The sequence below is a fragment of the Pseudochaenichthys georgianus genome, unplaced genomic scaffold, assembly GCF_902827115.2.
Source record: "Pseudochaenichthys georgianus unplaced genomic scaffold, fPseGeo1.2 scaffold_582_arrow_ctg1, whole genome shotgun sequence".
In the NCBI taxonomy this organism is placed as follows: Eukaryota; Metazoa; Chordata; class Actinopteri; order Perciformes; family Channichthyidae; genus Pseudochaenichthys; species Pseudochaenichthys georgianus.
In genome coordinates, this window is record NW_027263141.1 from 29,717 (window position 1) to 47,185 (window position 17,469).

Sequence of the window (17,469 nt, forward strand, 5' to 3'; positions counted from 1 at the left end):
AAATCTTTAGCATATTTTTAAAGAGCAAAAAAGTCACAAATAATCTTCTCCGAAATACTTTATAACATCCGAGCAAAAAAACGAAATTCGAAACCAAATGTCGTTTTACACCAAAATCACCAACAATGCGGTAAAAAACGTTGAAACAGAATAGATGTACGTCCGTCTCTACCGTCTGAAGAGCACGAGGTGACCGGCACCACCTGGATTACATTCAGAAAATATATACATTCGTCCATTTTGACCCTCTTTCCGTGGCTTGTTCAAAGCATATCTGCAAATATTAATACGACGGGTTACTCGTGAGCGCTCAAGTTAAAGCTCGGGCGTCTTCTGCGAGCACAGGACGCGTTTAACGGGGGGGGGGGTCACTTGAGAAGCAGCAGCATATCGGGGGCTTCACACTGAACACACCGTTAACCTGCTCTCCATCCATCCTTTGTTCTGAGGACTGTCGGCGCAGGGGACGCTTTCATTACAAAAATATACAGACCTCTGAGTCATGGCTGAGTTCCTGTCAAAGTGGCGGATAAAGCGGAGGAACCTGAACTATCGGGCGCACGCGTCCCTGCAACAGTCGGACCGATCATCACGATGCATATTTTCTTTTCTCGATCGTACAAGCACTGCTGGTTTTACAGACTTTTTTCTCCGACATGTTTTTTTGCATTTCCCATTGACATGCAGATCGTACAAGCTAATGCCGTAAGCAATAAGAGAAGCGCCGTGTCTCAATCCGGATACTTCCTTCAGAACGCCGTTGTTAGCAAGCTAGCTAGTTAGCAGCGATTGTTTGAGCTGCCGGATCCTTACAGGCTGCTGAGTCAAACCCAGATAATGATCGGGGCTTGTTTGGACACGAGTATAGTGGTACATTACGCCCTGATTCAGGCATCTTACCGAAAACTAATTCAATAAAACCATCGACTTCCAGACAAGGGGACAGGAAGTGCTAAAATGCTGACTCATGCCTGTGTGTGAGGACTTATTCCTTCACCCCGTATGAACCCAAATTAGGGATTGCTTCTTTGTTGGACCGCAGTATTGTAGTTTTGAATAGTGAAGTCATATCGTATGTTTTTTTGTACAGCGCTTTGTTCACCGGAGCATTCGCGGCTTAGCTTCAGCTACGTAGCCAAGATGGCGGTTGTCGTTGAGCGTGACATGTGACCGGCTCCATCCGGTACTCTCAGTGCATGTTGCTGTACTTCGCATTGGGACGCACTGAACAGCTGGTGTGAGACGAACAGAAGAACGCGAATCGAGACACAGCAACGGGTTTTTCTTGACTTCAAGCGTCGCGAGAGCTTTTTTGAGTTAAGTGCCTCTGATGGTCCAGGAGAGAAATGTCCTCGGAGGTTTGACGTCTCTCGTGGGTTTCCTCCTCCTCACTTGAAGCGGTCGGATCGGAAGGAGTCCTCCACGGCGGGGTCGGCCAGCATCAGATCCCCGTCCAGCATGTCCAGAGCCAGAGGGTCCATCCGGAGCGGGTCGTCCAGAGAGAAGGGGTCCATCTCGAAGCCCGGGACGTGAGACAGAGCGCTGGTGATCTCTTTAGAGAGGCCAGGGGGGGAGTCTCCTGCGGAAGGAGGGAGGGAGGGAAACACTGAGCGTCCTCTTCCAACATGAGAGTAGCATGCTAACAATAGAGAGTTTCTAACAGTAGAACAAGAAATCAGGAAGACTGATTTAACAACTGACACTCAGTGCTTCTCAAAGTGTGGTCCGTGAGCGCCCCCTAGTGGTCCGTGAGTATATTGGTAACATTTCACATTTGAAATAAATTAATTAATTTAGAGTTTTCCGCACTCTCCCGGGAATATCTCCGCAATGGAGCGAGCTTACGTTTCATGCATGATATCGCCCAGCGCAACACCTTCATCACATGTTGCCACCTGTTCTAGAAAAACGATGTGTTTTTGGATATTTGTGGAGTCAGGCGGTCTGCGAGTGGTGCTTGGAATGAAAACTGCTCTAGACAGTCAGAGATTTAAACCCTTTTTGTAAAGTGCATGAAAATGATGAGCTGTTTAGTCTGATGTATGTTTTAGTGTGCGTGAGGACCCCAGGAAGAAAAGCTGATGCTAGTGCTGATCTGGAGTTGCTCTTTCCAGATCCAAATCTCTCAGTCACTCATTTGTTGTTTTCAGGTGGAAGATTTAAATTGAAGCTAAAACCATAATTTATTCAGCAAACTGTAAAAAATGTCAAGTTTATATTATTTTTACATGTTTGATAGACCAGTGTTTCTCACACCTGGACCACTTAACCAATAAGAAACACTCGCGGACCACCTGACTCCCCACATATCCAGAAACAATAGGCTTGCTCCCCAACAGTCCTCTACATCGCCATTTCAAACGCTCTCAGGGTTTACACCTCTTATGAAATGTAGACTACATTACGGAGCTTATGTCCAACAGACTCACAGGTCGTCAGCTACTGAGAGAAATGCAAAATGCACCGCATAGTCCGACACAAACCTCCGCTGTGGGTTTTCAAAACAGAATACAGTAACACTATGGTCGCAGGCCGAAGTTTAACTCTGAGGTCTAGCCCTTTTTCACATGTTCGGCTCCTTTTGTGAAAATGCTATTAAAACCTTGGTGACCATCGGGCTGGCCTGCCCCGACAACAGCCGGTCCAATGCTTCATTGGATGCATACATTACATAATAATCTCTCTCTCACCCCTAACTCATCTAAATCTACTTCCAGCATGGATACATGTTCATCAAAGACATCCATTGTTTGTTTTACATGCTTCTTGAAATCTAAAATAAAAACATCGTTTTTCTAGAACAGATTACAAATCGCCGGAAAATGCTACAAACACGTGGCGACATGTGTGGCGAAGGTGTCGCGCTGGGCTATGTCACGCAATCGAAAGTGAAACGTTAGCTCGTTCCATTGCGGAGATATTCCCGCGAGAGTGCGGAAAACTTAAATGAATGTATTTCAAATGTTACCAATATATTCACGGACCACTAGGGGGCGCTCGCGGACCACTTTGAGGAACACTGATAGGCCAGCATAATGCACACTGCCTCTATTCTGTATGTCTGTTTTTAACCAGGGTCAGGAACAACACGGAGCGCTGGACTCGGATAAACCCACCGGTGAGGATGATGTTGGGCACGTTGTGGCGGCCGTCGCCCCCGCAGTAGTTCTGGTTCTGGGGGTCCTGCAGGTCCAGAGGCCCCTGGCTGTTGCAGGGGAACTGGTTCTTGTCGGAGCTCAGAGCGTGGTTCAGAGACAGACAGTCGCCCTGGCTCTCTGCGGAAAACTGAAGCACAGAAACAGATTCAGGAGAAACACCCGAGTACAGATCTCACGGTGGAGAGGTCGACCCCGTCCTCACGGTGGAGAGGTCGGCCCCTTCCTCACGGTGGAGAGGTCGACCCCTTCCTCACGGTGGAGAGGTCGGCCCCTTCCTCACGGTGGAGAGGTCGACCCCTTCCTCACGGTGGAGAGGTCGGTCCCTTCCTCACGGTGGAGAGGGTCGACCCCTTCCTCACGGTGGAGAGGTCGGCCCCTTCCTCACGGTGGAGAGGTCGACCCCTTCCTCACGGTGGAGAGGTCGACCCCTTCCTCACGGTGGAGAGGTCGGCCCCTTCCTCACGGTGGAGAGGTCGACCCCTTCCTCACGGTGGAGAGGTCGGTCCCTTCCTCACGGTGGAGAGGTCGGCCCCTTCCTCACGGTGGAGAGGTCGGCCCCTTCCTCACGGTGGAGAGGTCGACCCCTTCCTCACGGTGGAGAGGTCGACCCCTTCCTCACGGTGGAGAGGTCGACCCCTTCCTCACGGTGGAGAGGTCGACCCCTTCCTCACGGTGGAGAGGTCGACCCCTTCCTCACGGTGGAGAGGTCGACCCCTTCCTCACGGTGGAGAGGTCGACCCCTTCCTCACGGTGGAGAGGTCGGTCCCTTCCTCACGGTGGAGAGGTCGACCCCGTCCTCACGGTGGAGAGGTCGGTCCCTTCCTCACGGTGGAGAGGTCGACCCCTTCCTCACGGTGGAGAGGTCGACCCCGTCCTCACGGTGGAGAGGTCGGTCCCTTCCTCACGGTGGAGAGGTCGACCCCTTCCTCACGGTGGAGAGGTCGACCCCTTCCTCACGGTGGAGAGGTCGACCCCTTCCTCACGGTGGAGAGGTCGACCCCGTCCTCACGGTGGAGAGGTCGGTCCCTTCCTCACGGTGGAGAGGTCGACCCCAGATCTCACGCTAGGCTGCTTCATACATCGGTTTAATGATGGCGATGATCCTTTTAGTTTTCACCTCACATTGAGCAATGCATGATGAGCTGTTTTTTAAATGTATGTTTGACTGTGTGTGTGTGTGTGCGTGCTTGTGTGCTTGTGTGTGTGTGTGTGTCTGTGTGCATGTGTCTGTGTGTGTGTGTGTGTCTGTGTGCGTGTGTGTCTGTGTGTGTGCGTGTGTGTGTGTGCTTGTGTGCTTGTGTGTCTGCGTGTGTGTCTGTGTGCGTGTGTGTGCGTGTGTGTCTGTGTGCGTGTGTGCATGTGTCTGTTGTGTGTGTGTGTGTGTGTGTGTGTGTGTGTGTGTGTGTGTGTGTGTGTGTGTGTGTGTGTGTGTGTTACCTGCTGGTTAGATTTGCCCGTGAGCTGCAGACTCAGATAGGGGTCGTCCAGCAGAGAGTTGAACAAGGCATCCTGGAGAGGACACAAGAAATGAAATGTCGTATAATGACCGGAGCAAAACAAGCCAAGCCAGAAATATAAAAACGTTCATAAAATCCTATTTACTGTGTCTTTTTATTTTATTTACTGTCGCTACTTTCACTATATTTTGAAGAGAATACTTTCACTTGAGTAACATTTTGAATGCAGGACTTTTACTGTAACAGAGTATTCCTACACTCTGGTACTTCTACTTTTACTCAAGTACAATATCTGAGTACTTCTACTTTGACTCAAGTACAAGATCTGAGTACTTCTACTTTTACTCAAGTACAAGATCTGAGTACTTCTACTTTTACTCAAGTACAAGATCTGAGTACTTCTACTTTTACTCAAGTACAATATGTGAGTACTTTTACTTTTACTCAAGAACAATATCTGAGTACTTCTACTTTTACTCAAGTACAAGATCTGAGTACTTCTACTTTGACTCAAGTACAAGATCTGAGTACTTCTACTTTGACTCAAGTACAAGATCTGAGTACTTCTACCTTTACTCAAGTACAAGATCTGAGTACTTCTACCTTTACTTAAGTACAAGATCTGAGTACTTCTACTTTGACTCAAGTACAAGATCTGAGTACTTCTACCTTTACTCAAGTACAAGATCTGAGTACTTCTACCTTTACTTAAGTACAAGATCTGAGTACTTCTACTTTTACTCAACTACAAGACCAGAGTACTTCTACTTTTACTCAACTACAAGATATGAGTACTTCTACTTTTACTCAAGAACAAGATCTGAGTACTTCTACTTTGACTCAAGAACAAGATCTGAGTACTTCTACTTTTACTCAAGAACACGATCTGAGTACTTCTACTTTTACTAAGTACAAGATCTGAGTACTTCTACTTTTACTCAAGAACAATATCGGAGTACTCCTACTTTTACTTAAGTACACGATCTGAGTACTTCTACTTTCACTCAAGTACAAGATCTCAGTACTTCTACTTTTACTCCAGTACAAGATCTGAGTACTTCTATCTTTACTTAAGTACAAGACCAGAGTACTTCTACTTTTACTTAAGTACACGATCTGAGAACTTCTACTTTAACTCAACTACAAGATCTGAGTACTTCTATCTTTACTCAAGTACAAGACCAGAGTACTTCTACCCCTCTGCTCTCTGAGTACTCCCCCCCCCCTCGTATCCTTGGTAGCGCGTCCTCACGTTGTAGAGGTCGGTGGCGAGGCTGTGGCTGATCTGCTGGAGGTGGGGGGGGGCCGCCGGCTCTCTGCTGCTCCACTTCCTGTTTGACGTGACGCTGAGAGACCTGAAGACACGGGTCCATCGGCCGCTCGTTCTTTATCAGCTGAGCGTTCCCCGAGTTCATCTGCTGCCCCATCGCCCTCTGCTGCTGGAGACACAACATCGCCTGAACAGTGAACACTCGGGAACATCGCCTGAACAGTGAACACTCGGGAACATCGCCTGAACAGTGAACACTCGGGAACATCGCCTGAACAGTGAACACTCGGGAACATCGCCTGAACAGTGAACACTCGGGAACATCGCCTGAACAGTGAACACTCGGGAACATCGCCTGAACAGTGAACACTCGGGAACATCGCCTGAACAGTGAACACTCGGGAACATCGCCTGAACAGTGAACACTCGGGAACATCGCCTGAACAGTGAACACTCGGGAACATCGCCTGAACAGTGAACCCTCGGGAACATCGCCTGAACAGTGAACCCTCGGGAACATCGCCTGAACAGTGAACACTCGGGAACATCGCCTGAACAGTGAACACTCGGGAACATCGCCTGAACAGTGAACACTCGGGAACATCGCCTGAACAGTGAACACTCGGGAACATCGCCTGAAGAGTGAACACTCGGGAACATCGCCTGAACAGTGAACACTCGGGAACATCGCCTGAACAGTGAACACTCGGGAACATCGCCTGAAGAGTGAACACTCGGGAACATCGCCTGAAGAGTGAACACTCGGGAACATCGCCTGAACAGTGAACACTCGGGAACATCGCCTGAACAGTGAACACTCGGGAACATCGCCTGAACAGTGAACACTCGGGAACATCGCCTGAACAGTGAACACTCGGGAACATCGCCTGAACAGTGAACACTCGGGAACATCGCCTCAGCATATGTAGGCCACAGGGGCGTCTCGTTGATGCACAGACAGCCATGAGACCATAAGTACAAAAGAACAAACACGACGAAAATGTTATCACTCAGACTGCTTTCCTTCTTGCCATCACCTCAGCAGAGTGCGTAAGCGAGCTTCAGGCCTTGTCCAAGAACAGCTCGTGTCTGAGGTGGAACTCCGATGGCTCAGGTGCCACCTTACGGCCGAACACAGCGTTCCTCCCTAAGGGGCTGGCACGCTCTCAATCGGCCGATCCAGCTGGCAGGGTTTGACCCCCATCAGGAGAGGTCAAGACTCCTATGCCCGGTGCGGGCCCTTAGAGCTTATGTCCAGACTACCGCAGGCATACGGCGGTCTGAACAGCTCTTTCTCCGTTACGGTGGTCCTAGAAGGGGCCGTGCTCTCTCAAAGCAGCGCTTGTCCCACTGGATCGTGGACGTCATCGCCCAGGCATACGAGGCGAATGACCGTCCCTAACCACCCTGAGTAAAGTGCCACTCTACCAGGAGTGTCTCCACGTCATGGGCGACCTTGAGAGGTGTGCCGCGGCCATATGGGCATCCCCGAGCACATTCGCCAGATACGATGATTGTTGCCGCCCCTCACCCGCTGGGTGTGGTCCTCCTGCAGAGTCCGCCTAGTCCATCCCTACAGGGTGGGCACTCAGGTTTCCTCATGACTCTGTTGATATAAGTCATCCAGTGCTAAGCACTGCCTCTGGCGGTCAGAAAGGATGAAATAGAACGAAAGTTACGTATGTAACTACGGTGCTATCAATCCTGGATGATCACCAGAGTTCTTGGTCACTCATGTTCCCGCGTCAAGGTTATATCGGACTGAACTCATTGACAACACCGGAACTTATGCCTTCCGGGGTCATGCGAGGTCACATGTGACTGACATGAATACTTGACTTGCGTCTGGCGGTCATCCAGGACTCATAGAACGGTAGTTACATACGTAACTTTCGTTACTTAAGTACAGTAACAAAGTATTTGTACTCCACTACTTCCCACCTTTGTACCATGCTGTGTAGCTGTAAGAACTAGGGGTCGACCGATTATCGGCCAGGCCGATTATCGGGGCCGATAATCCTCATTTGACCGATTATCGGTATAATTTATAAAATTGCCGATAACACTTTGGCTCTGATGCGGCCGTTTCTCTGTCTGCAGTCACCACTCTCTGTACACGAGCAATGTCCCGCCCACAGCGCTATCTGATAGGCTATTACTGAAGTGTCAATCAACACTGAAGATTTTCCGGGCGGAAGCCAGAGAGGCGGGACCTTCTCAGATTACAGGCAGGTGCGAAGAACGCAGACAGACAGAGGCAAGCAGCAGCGCTGAGCGGCAGAGCCATACATGTGTTTCCAAGGTAAATCAGTTGAAAGCCGAAGTTCAATAAACATCCCAATCCCCTATGCTGCAGTTGCAAAAACAGCACGATCTATTGATCCAATTTTATCAGCTTCCCAGTTACACAGGGACGCGGGAAGTCAGTCAGAGTTGGGGTGCGTGCAGCGTCTCGCAGCGGAACTGTGGTGCGGAGGGGAGGGGGGGCTGCGAGTGAAGCCTCGCAGTTTTTCAGGTTGATATGTGAAGCTCATTAGCTAGCCAACATGTATTTAGCTAATCTTTAGCAACATATTAGAAGTGAGGCTACTAGACTAACGTTAGGTCTACTGTCATAGCCTCACTTGTAATAGTTTGCAAAACATTAGCTAGCAGTAGTGTTGTGCAGTTAGCAGCTTATTGGGATGTTATGCTAGATAGACAGATATAATAAATTAAGCATTATTGTTAGTTAAGCATGTCAGCCTGCAGCCCACTTCCTGTCTCTCTCTAACTCATAGCAGATGGCTGCACTAAAGAGAAAGGGCACAGAGAGGAAACCAGTTGTAAGATGTTTAAAAGTTCATTAAACATGATATATGCTTAAATGCATTTCAAAGAAGTTGTGTTGAGTTGTGTTGGAGTTTGTGTTATTCTACATTTTGACTCTATATATTTTCTGATTTTACTGCAAATGTATATCGGTTCCAAATATCGGTTATCGGTCTCCTTGATTACTAATAATCGGTATCGGCCTTGAAAAAGCCATATCGGTCGATCCCTAGTAAGAACAATCTACTTTAGATCTGAGTACTTCTCTCACCTCTGCTGAGCTGAAGTGCTGCAGCTGCTGGTTGTGAGAGTTGCGGAGATTCTGAAGGTGGAGCTGATGGTGCTGCTGGGAGACCTGCTGCTGCTGCTGCTGGGAGCCCTGCTGGTGCTGCTGGGAGCCCTGCTGGTGCTGCTGGTGCTGCTGGGAGCCCTGAGGGTGGGACTGGTGCTGCTGGGAGCCCTGCTGGTGCTGCTGGGAGCCTTGCTGGTGCTGCTGGGACTGGCTGAGCGGGTATGGAGGGAGCCGCTGGTCCAGAGGAAGTCTGCTGGTGTCCAGAGGGACGCCCTGTGGATGGGGTGGGGGTTGGACATGTTATTATTCACCACAATAAGACTGCCAAACACCTGAGTGGAGTGCACCAGCTAGGCCTAAAAGTAGGTCTTAACTCTAACGCCAGGCTTAGCTTAGCGGGAGTGCACCAAGCCTGACTAGTCACGGTCGTAGCTGCGCCTAGTCTTAAGCTGCGTGTCCACTGTCCGCGTCAAGACACGCCAAACAGTAATTGTTGTTAACACTCGAACTTCTCCATTCAAAGCAAGCAAGGTTGGGGAGAGCGCATCGTTTCCGTCTGATGCGTGCTGCCGTTGAGGGGAGATCTCCTCGATTAATTCAAAAAGGGCTCGTCTGCCGAAACGAAACCTCTCTCAGCTCACTGTCCGAACAGATGTCCAGTGGGTTTGTTCCATCACGGACGACTCTCTCGTCTTAATGCCCTTTCCTTGATAAACCTGTAAACAAGACGCCCTGCCATCGTTAATAGTTTTACGTTACTATGGTTACTAGTCTGTCTTCCCGATTCACGCCTGCTCCATACTAGGCGTAAAAGTTACACCCGGGCAACGCATACAGGGCTGAAGTCTAAGTGGTGCACTAGCCATAACTTTAGTTTGGTCTTAACCGTCTCGTCGGACGTAGAGTTACGCCCAGTCTTACGCCCAGCTGGTGCACTCCACTCCTGAGCTGTGTGAAGTGAAGAAACTAAGAAAAACTATTACTACTAATATATCATATCTAATATATCATATTCCAATTACTTGTGTATAGACTATTCTGCACTTTTTCTATTTGAAATTCTATTCTTTTATTTGTATTTATTTTATCTGTGTGATTGCGTTGCTCTGCTGGAGGAGCCTGGGACCTCAGATTTTCATCGTCATATCTTCAAAAGCCTTGAATCTTGAAAAAGTGCCCCGATAAACATTCATCGGTTTGTCATCTTGCAATCTACTAATTTATATAAATAGTTATCACCGCAATAAACCGTATTTAATTGTGTCTTATTTTACATTATTTAATTTCATATTCTGTTCTTGTACATATCCTATATTCTATTGACATGAATATAGACTTCTTGCACTCATTTTTATTTCTGTATTTTATTATATACGTTGCATTGCTGGAGGAGCTCAGGTTATGAGCATGTGATAATAACACCTTTGAATCTTTGAATCTAATAAGTTAGTCGTGGAGTTCAGGGCTTCTCGAACCTTTTGTTTATGCGGACCACCTCATATGCAAACCGTAAAAATAAGTACATATATAAACGTAGTGCCAGATTCCAAGATTGACGGCGAAGGTTAGCTGGTTTTAGACTCTCGTTCGCCAGAGTCTCGTTCGCCGGGGTCCCGTTCGCCGGGGTCCCGTTCGCCGGGGTCCCGTTCGCCGGGGTCCCGTTCGCCGGGGTCCCGTTCGCCAGGGTCTCGTCGTTCGCCGGGGTCCCGTTCGCCGGGGTCCCGTTCGCCGGGGTCCCGTTCGCCGGGGTCCCGTTCGCCGGGGTCCCGTTCGCCAGGGTCTCGTCGTTCGCCAGGGTCCCGTTAGCCAGGGTCCCGTTAGCCAGGGTCCCGTTAGCCAGGGTCCCGTTAGCCAGGGTCCCGTTAGCCAGGGTCCCGTTAGCCAGGGTCCCGTTAGCCAGGGTCCCGTTAGCCAGGGTCCCGTTAGCCAGGGTCCCGTTAGCCAGGGTCCCGTTAGCCAGGGTCCCGTTAGCCAGGATCTCGTCGTTCGCCAGGATCTCGCGTTCGCCAGGGTCCCTTTCGCCAGGGTCCCGTCGTTCGCCAGGGTCCCGTCGTTCGCCAGGGTCCCGTCGTTCGCCAGGGTCCCGTCGTTCGCCAGGGTCCCGTTCGCCAGGGTCCCGTTCGCCAGGGTCTCGTTCGCCAGGGTCCCGTTCGCCAGGGTCCCGTTCGCCAGGGTCCCGTTCGCCAGGGTCCCGTTCGCCAGGGTCCCGTTCGCCAGGGTCCCGTTCGCCAGGGTCCCGTTCGCCAGGGTCCCGTTCGCCAGGGTCCCGTTCGCCAGGGTCCCGTTCGCCAGGGTCCCGTTCGCCAGGGTCCCGTTCGCCAGGGACCCGTTCGCCAGGGTCCCGTTCGCCAGGGTCCCGTTCGCCAGGGTCCCGTTCGCCAGGGTCTCGTTCGCCAGGGTCCCGTTCGCCAGAGTCCCGTTCGCCAGAGTCCCGTTCGCCAGGGTCCCGTTCGCCAGGGTCCCAGTTCCAAGTAGTTCCCATTGTACTTTCTCTTCATCTTCCCTTTCTTTGTTTCTTTCTGCGGAATCTGGCTTGTCCTCCGACTCACTCTCATTATCTTCATTAACGGTAACCTCTCTTCTCTTCAGAGAAGATGATGCTAGCCACCGATCCATGTTTGCGGTGTTGCGTGCACACACGTAACCATGGGTAACCAGTAGAGTACTTTAGTGTTGTCCATAATTAACAATAAGAAATATCTGAGTTTTAACGTACTTATTTTTACAGTTTGCATATGAGGTGGTCCGCGAAAATCCTTGATAATAAAAAGTGGATTTTATTTTATTGTTTTCACGGACCACCTGCAGTACCCTCGGTTTGAGAACCGCTGGTCTAGTTGCCAGCACACAGAAATGTTGAGTACCCCTAAAGTGTTATGTTAGAAATGTATAGTAGGGTCTCCAGCACATAGAGACTGCCGGATGCTAGCCTGCATGTGTTGGGACATTTACACAATTAGCATAAGTGGTGTTAATTAGCATTATAGCCAATCTAGACAATAGTTAGAAAATGGCATGGCCGATTTGGTAAATTGTGTGTGTGGTGGGTTTGGGGGTTATTGAGGACGCTGAATCCATTTCTGATATTAACGGTGCCTTGCTCAGGGACACCTCGGTAGCACTTGGTCTTGCCGGGACTTGAACTGGTGACCTTCCAGTTGCCAAGCCAAGTCCCTATCGACTTCGCCACCGCCCTAATATCACTCCCAAATGGTCCAAGCCATTTCGTCCACAGCTGAACTTTGCTCCACTTCCTGCTGGAGCTCCGTCCGTCTCTACAGCCATCATGAAGTCAAATTACTGTTTTCTATGAAGAGATCGTAGAAAACGTGTTTAAAATAATGATAAATAAATCAAATGCTCAGTAAAGTGAACACTTGATATCTGCAGATGTCCTCCACAGTGTAGCTTCCTGCTGGTGCTCCTCTCTGTTAATCAGAGATCAGAGATAACGTGTTTAAGAGGTAAACATAATGATTAAATTAATAAAATGTTAAAAGTTAAAAATATCACACTGATAACTGCAGATGCACACAGTGCCGCTTCCTGTGTCGTTCAGAATCAGGTTTATCACCAGGTGGGTCGACACATACGAGGAGTCTGACTTGGTGTCGTGGTGCATACATAAAATAAAACAAAGATTAAAAACACAGATAGAGAACTACAACTCAAGAAGGAAGTGTATTCAGAGAAATGGTCACCTGTTGTTGTTGTTGCTGTCTTTGGACTACATTTTTTACTTCTCATGCCTGGCTGTGACGTAAAAGGTGTGCGGCCGTGAAGCCAGGACAGTAAACAAACATGTCGTCGGTAGTATGGGACTATTTCAAAGTTTCAGAGTTAGATAGTTCGCTTGCCATTTGTATTAACGGATGCAGAAGTTCCACGAGGAGGGAAGAAGGCAACGAGCTATAATACTTCCAACCTGATCAGTCACCTGAAACATCGCCATGGCTACGATGGTGTGTTAAAAGCGTACGAAGACGCCTGCGCTGCTAAGCGGCGAATCCAAAGCCAGCTGCAAAGGCACCGGGGCTTTCACCTATCCACGAGGCTTTTGTATTTCTTTGGGAAAATAAATATGGTCACTTTGAAGAGTCAAAACTGTTCTTGGCTTTGTTTTGTTCATAGTAGTAATGCTCATGTCATTTGCTCACAGGTGTGCAAAAACTACAGGTACATTTAATATATATATATATATTATATTATTATCGGTTATCGGTCTTGAGAAGCAGGAAGTTATCGGTATCAAAAAACCAATATCGTGCATCCCTAATAATTACTATTGTGTATTGTACTTTTTGATTATACTATGTACTATATTGTATATGTACCATGTTGTGTGAGACTCACTGTCAAGGAACTTGTTCTAATACATGATGGAAACCTATTTGAAGAAAAGTACAATAACATCAATCCGTAGTTACCTGTGTGATGGAGGACAGCGTGGGGGAGATGGTGGGGGAGAACTGCTTGGAGTGATGCCTCCGGGAGTCCCCCCCCCAGGGGCAGGATGAGGGGGGAGAGCTGCACCCGTCTCCGTGGCGATGTGCTTAGCGACGGCGAGAAAGAGGAGGAGCCTCCGCCGCCGTATCCGGGGTTACCGCTGGACACCGACTGCAGGGAGGAGCTACTGAGGGAGGAGTGCAGCGATTGGCTGCTGAGGGAGGACTGCAGCGAGGGGGAGGAGCTTAACGAGGACTGCAGCGAGGGGTTGCTGAGCGACGAGTGCAGGGAGGCGGAGCTCAGAGAGTTGGAGAAGGAGTGGTTGCTGAGAGACGACTGGATGTTGGGGTTGCTTAGCGACGACTGCAGGGAGGGGTTGCTAAGCGTAGTCTGCAGAGACGCCATTAGACCTGAGGGGGACGAGAACACACCTGTTTACACACACACCTGTTTACACACACACACACACACACACACCTGTTTACACAGACACACCTGTTTGTTTACACAAACACAGAACACACACACCTGTTTACACACACACACACACCTGTTCACACACACACACACACACACACACACACACACACACACACACACACACACACACACACACACACCTGTTCACACACACACACACACACACACACACACACACACACACACACACACACACACACACACACACACACACTACAGTCGCCTTTTAGTCATGTATTCTGTACCTGCTGTGTTTATTTATTTCATTACCTTTGCTTATTATGCCTGTTTTTAAATGCCCTTTTAATAATGTATTCATGCTGTATTTGTTCTTAAATGTCTTTTGCTTTTAATCTGTAAAGCACTTTGAATCGCCACGTGCTGAAAAGTGCTATATAAATAAAATTGCCTTGCCTTGGTTTGTCTCTGGAGTCTAACTGCCGTGAGAAATATCAAATCAATGTTCCAAAATCCGTCACTAGATGTCGCTCATTGTACCAATACGGTTGATATAATACATAACATATTATTACTATAGTGAAAGGGCTCGCTTTGGCAAAAACCTGATCCATACAGGCAGCCCTAAATAATAACAAGTAACCATCATGTGTGGTGCTATCTGTAGTTGTCTGTCTTATTTTTTGTTGTCATATTGTTTTCACCAGGGCCGGCCCTTGGCATAGGCAGTATAGGCGAATGCTAAGGGGGCATCAACCCATCGGGGGCGCCGAAAATTGGGGAGAAAAATTACATAATTGTTACAATTAATTAAAGGTGGCTAATGTTGGGCTATAAAGGAACTACAGCACGGTCACATGACTTCACGTCACCACCGCTAAGCTAAATGTGGCTAATGTTGGGCTATAAAGGAACTACAGCACGGTCACATGACTTCACGTCACGACCGCTAAGCTAAAGGTGGCTAATGTTGGGCTATAAAGGAACTACAGCACGGTCACATGACTTCACGTCACCACCGCTAAGCTAAAGGTGGCTAATGTTGGGCTATAAAGGAACTACAGCACGGTCACATGACTTCACGTCACCACCGCTAAGCTAAAGGTGGCTAATGTTGGGCTATAAAGGAACTACAGCACGGTCACATGACTTCACGTCACCACCGCTAAGCTAAATGTGGCTAATGTTGGGCTATAAAGGAACTACAGCACGGTCACATGACTTCACGTCACGACCGCTAAGCTAAAGGTGGCTAATGTTGGGCTATAAAGGAACTACAGCACGGTCACATGACTTCACGTCACCACCGCTAAGCTAAAGGTGGCTAATGTTGGGCTATAAAGGAACTACAGCACGGTCACATGACTTCACGTCACCACCGCTAAGCTAAAGGTGGCTAATGTTGGGCTATAAAGGAACTACAGCACGGTCACATGACTTCACGTCACCACCGCTAAGCTAAAGGTGGCTAATGTTGGGCTATAAAGGAACTACAGCATGGTCTCATGACTTCACGTCACCACCGCTAAGCTAAAGGTGGCTAATGTTGGGCTATAAAGGAACTACAGCACGGTCTCATGACTTCACGTCACCACCGCTAAGCTAAAGGTGGCTAATGTTGGGCTATAAAGGAACTACAGCACGGTCACATGACTTCACGTCACCACCGCTAAGCTAAAGGTGGCTAATGTTGGGCTATAAAGGAACTACAGCACGGTCACATGACTTCACGTCAGCACCGCTAAGCTAAATGTGGCTAATGTTGGGCTATAAAGGAACTACAGCACGGTCACATGACTTCACGTCACGACCGCTAAGCTAAAGGTGGCTAATGTTGGGCTATAAAGGAACTACAGCACGGTCACATGACTTCACGTCACCACCGCTAAGCTAAAGGTGGCTAATGTTGGGCTATAAAGGAACTACAGCACGGTCACATGACTTCACGTCACCACCGCTAAGCTAAAGGTGGCTAATGTTGGGCTATAAAGGAACTACAGCACGGTCACATGACTTCACGTCACCACCGCTAAGCTAAATGTGGCTAATGTTGGGCTATAAAGGAACTACAGCACGGTCACATGACTTCACGTCACGACCGCTAAGCTAAAGGTGGCTAATGTTGGGCTATAAAGGAACTACAGCACGGTCACATGACTTCACGTCACCACCGCTAAGCTAAAGGTGGCTAATGTTGGGCTATAAAGGAACTACAGCACGGTCACATGACTTCACGTCACCACCGCTAAGCTAAAGGTGGCTAATGTTGGGCTATAAAGGAACTACAGCACGGTCACATGACTTCACGTCACCACCGCTAAGCTAAAGGTGGCTAATGTTGGGCTATAAAGGAACTACAGCATGGTCTCATGACTTCACGTCACCACCGCTAAGCTAAAGGTGGCTAATGTTGGGCTATAAAGGAACTACAGCACGGTCTCATGACTTCACGTCACCACCGCTAAGCTAAAGGTGGCTAATGTTGGGCTATAAAGGAACTACAGCACGGTCACATGACTTCACGTCACCACCGCTAAGCTAAAGGTGGCTAATGTTGGGCTATAAAGGAACTACAGCACGGTCACATGACTTCACGTCAGCACCGCTAAGCTAAAGGTGGCTAATGTTGGGCTATAAAGGAACTACAGCACGGTCACATGACTTCACGTCAGCACCGCTAAGCTAAAGGTGGCTAATGTTGGGCTATAAAGGATGTAGCACGGTCACATGACTTCACGTCACCACCGCTAAGCTAAAGGTGGCTAATGTTGGGCTATAAAGGAACTACAGCACGGTCACATGACTTCACGTCACCACCGCTAAGCTAAAGGTGGCTAATGTTGGGCTATAAAGGAACTACAGCACGGTCACATGACTTCACGTCACCACCGCTAAGCTAAAGGTGGCTAATGTTGGGCTATAAAGGAACTACAGCACGGTCACATGACTTCACGTCACCACCGCTAAGCTAAATGTGGCTAATGTTGGGCTATAAAGGAACTACAGCACGGTCACATGACTTCACGTCACGACCGCTAAGCTAAAGGTGGCTAATGTTGGGCTATAAAGGAACTACAGCACGGTCACATGACTTCACGTCACCACCGCTAAGCTAAAGGTGGCTAATGTTGGGCTATAAAGGAACTACAGCACGGTCACATGACTTCACGTCACCACCGCTAAGCTAAAGGTGGCTAATGTTGGGCTATAAAGGAACTACAGCACGGTCACATGACTTCACGTCACCACCACTAAGCTAAAGGTGGCTAATGTTGGGCTATAAAGGATGTAGCACGGTCACATGACTTCACGTCTCCACCGCTAAGCTAAAGGTGGCTAATGTTGGGCTATAAAGGAACTACAGCACGGTCACATGACTTCACGTCACCACCGCTAAGCTAAAGGTGGCTAATGTTGGGCTATAAAGGAACTACAGCACGGTCACATGACTTCACGTCACCACCGCTAAGCTAAAGGTGGCTAATGTTGGGCTATAAAGGAACTACAGCACGGTCACATGACTTCACGTCACCACCACTAAGCTAAAGGTGGCTAATGTTGGGCTATAAAGGAACTACAGCACGGTCACATGACTTC

The 17,469-nt window shown here is 48.8% G+C and overlaps 1 pseudogene; it reads right to left on the reverse strand.

The window, feature by feature from the left end:
* Positions 1–601: 601 nt before the first annotated feature.
* The window catches only part of LOC117443318 (CREB-regulated transcription coactivator 2-like), a 32,180-nt pseudogene continuing 15,312 nt past the window's right edge, over positions 602–17,469 (reverse strand).